Source organism: Emydura macquarii, unplaced genomic scaffold, assembly GCF_026122565.2.
Source record: "Emydura macquarii macquarii isolate MOO-44397 ecotype Brisbane River unplaced genomic scaffold, CSIRO-AGI_Emac_v2 contig_2481, whole genome shotgun sequence".
Taxonomy (NCBI): domain Eukaryota; kingdom Metazoa; phylum Chordata; order Testudines; family Chelidae; genus Emydura; species Emydura macquarii.
In genome coordinates this window covers 1,041,265-1,044,585 of record NW_027132618.1, presented here as the reverse complement: position 1 = coordinate 1,044,585, position 3,321 = coordinate 1,041,265, and positions in this window count along the sequence as shown.

Sequence of the window (3,321 nt, the reverse complement as noted above, 5' to 3'; positions counted from 1 at the left end):
GTTTGTGCTCCCTGGGAACAGGACACAAAGAAAGGAGAATTTGCCCTGCTTTTTTCATTTACAAAGGTCTTCAAAAAGAATGTATTTAGGATTTGACTTGCATTTTGGAACAGACATAACAGAGATGCAACATTCATTGAAGGAGCTTGCCTGCATCTACCTTGTCTATTGCTAACACCAGTGCTGCTTGCTTCTGTCAGTTTCAGACTTTGCGTGGTCAGTCACACACTAAATCAGAAATTGCAGCAATCAGAGCACTTAGCCAAAGAGCAGATCAGAGTCCTGTAAGACCTTGCAAGAATGAGCTCTCAGATAAAATTTTCCTTAGTTTGAAAAGCTGGCCCGGTTTTAAATGTTGTTTATTTTCCTACTTATAATCCAAAAAACTGTACATTAAATGAAAAGTTAAAACACACTAAACCACTCATTAGCCATATAGAACTAAATAAATTTACTCAAAGGAGTAAGGGAGCATTTCCTAAACTTTTGAAAGGTGACCCCACTTCAAAAAACTGAAAACAACTGCATCTCTTTAAAAACAGCCATGTGTTATTGAAGGCCCACCCCCATCATGATTTATCCATTTTCCAAATGGTGCACTGCACACACATCTCCACCACCTAAAGTTCCGGGAAACGCTGGAATGAGGGTTGCATGATGAGGTAAACTGGCAGTGGAAAATCCCCATAACTACTGCATTTTGCATTTGGCTGTGGGATATGAAGGCCCTTGTCTGAAGACCTTACTCATGTGAACATCCCCTTTGGCTGTGCAGCATCACTAGGACTCACTCACATGAGTGTTTCAGGATCAGGCCTCCAAGCAAGTAAAGGGCCTTTTAGCTCCCCATTCTTCAGTTACTTGTACTCCCCATATTAGTACAGATTTTGTAGATCTGCTCAGTTTGTCAGGATTCGATATAAACACACAACTTCGGAAGCTCTCTAAATTCTTGCTACCACAAACAAATTGCCATAATGCCAAATGCGCATTTTGAACCTGCAGCTTCCAGGTACATACTGCCATATCTTAGAGCACAGTTTCTCAACCTGTGGTACGCGTACCCCTGGGGGTATGTGAGACACAGGCAGGGAGTACCTGGAGAAAAACAGGAGCAGCCCAGGAGAATATACTGGACATGGGACCTCCAGGGTAGCTGCTAGGGACTGGCTCAGCAAAGAGCGGCTCACTGTCAGGGAAAACGTGGCATCTGGCCAAGCTCCAGGCAGGGAAGTCAGTCTGACAGTGCTCCGGGACTAAAGGGGCAAGACATAGGACTGATTAACCCAGGGGCAGAGAGTTTCCAGTGCAGTAGCTGACTCAAGCTTTCATTTATGTTTTCATGTCACCCTTTTCTGTTAAATCAGTGGTTTTCAACCTTTTTTCAGATGCAGACACCTAAAATATTTCAAATAGAGGTGCAGACCCCTTTGGAAATCATAGACATAATCTGTGGACACCCAGGGGTCTGCAGACCCAGTTGAAAACCACTGTGTTAAATAAATGAGACCCTCCAAAGAGGATGTTCTTTACTACTTTAAAGGCTGCTTGGACGTTATATGTTGGGAGAGGGGAAACTGAGGCAAGAGCATACCTGCAGTGCTGTATCTGACCACAGAGAGCACCCTAGCATGACCTCCACCCATTACAAAGTTATACTGGTACAAAGCCTCTTCATACAGGTATAACTGCATCTGCCACCCACACTAGTGCTTATAATGGTATAACTATGCTAGTAAAAAACCACATCTAAGTCACAGAGTTATACTGGTATAACTTTTCTAGTGTAGACCAGAGCCTTTAACATTACAACATCATTACAACATCATGAGAAAATCATTCACCAGAGAATTTGAGAAAGTGAGAACAGTGCCGTGCTTTGTGGAGGAGGGCACTTGTTACCTAAGACTCAGAGACGCAAGGTCTGGAGGAGAGAGAACTTACACCACTGTAAGAAAGGAATGCATAACATAGTCCAAAAGGTACAGAGAAGGAACTGCCTCCATAGATCCCAAAGTAACACTTTGCTAACACCATTCTGGGTTACAAAAATTCTCCTGACTTCATTTTTCTGGAGATAGCTCTGCAGCAAAGTTAGCCACACTTAGGAAATCAACAACTGAACTCCCCTACTACAGGCTCCATTGCAGTAATGGGAAGAATGATCAGGAACAATTGTGCATTCTTCCCCCACAAGGGATAAAAACCTAAATACAGATGAAAGGCTCTGCCACTTTCAGCTGCTAATCAGTTTAAAGCAAACTACAGGAGTGTCAAATTCTTGCATTACACAAGGCAACATAAGCTTTCACTGGCTGGATGGAAATGAGTATTGGCATAATAACAATGGATAAATACCCAGAGACAAACATTAAGAAACTCTCTGTATTAGACGGAACTATTTGTGAAGGGTAGGGATGGAGAATACTCAGGAACCATCTTCCTTTGTATCTAGGTTATAAAAGGTGAACTTGTTTCTTAAGGTCTTAGGTTAGTGAAAGCTGAGTCACACACACAGCATTCACTTCTAGCATCTTTCATTTGGTGTCCAATTCTGATTTTACTGCTTTGTAAGTCAGGAGTAACTCCATTGCACACCCTGGAGTTACACCAGTGTAAAGCTACAGCGAAAAAGATCAGACTTGGGCCCATAGGCAGCGGTAGTTTAATTCAATAAAGAGCCCAGAGAGAGACAAGTGCTTCCTGGTGTCTGCAGGAGTTAGTTTACTTTAGAAATATTGATAAGCTGAATCCCTGCAGAATGCTTAACCTGCTTGTGAGTAGTAAACAAGGCTTGTATGGAATTGTTCACAAGGCTGGTTTAAGAGGATATTTGCTTTTAGCAACTGATTAGCTCCATAGCTCCCATTGATCTGGGTTCAGTAGCAATTCACTGAAACTACACAGCATACACTATGTAATAAAAACATAAAAACACAAATTAGAAAGTAATCAATGAGATTTGTCTTAAAAGGGAGATTGCACCACAGTCCCAGACAGATCTTAAAAAGGAAAAACCAAAGACAAATATCTACTCCTGATGACTGTTAATGGTGAGTGAAATGATACGCAGACAATCATATCAACAGTGGATCTTTGCTGAACACTAATAAAAGATACAAGCTTATTTGCCAATCAAAATGGCTGCGGGATCCACAGCTGAGGTGATGAGGGATGCATGAATGAGCTGTTTACGAAATGACTGAGGAAATGTTAATAAATACATACAAAGCAAGGACTGGAGAAGGTTTTTTTTCCCCCCTGAGGCCTGGTCTACACCTAAAACCTAGCTACGTTACTCAGGGGTATGAAAAATTCCCT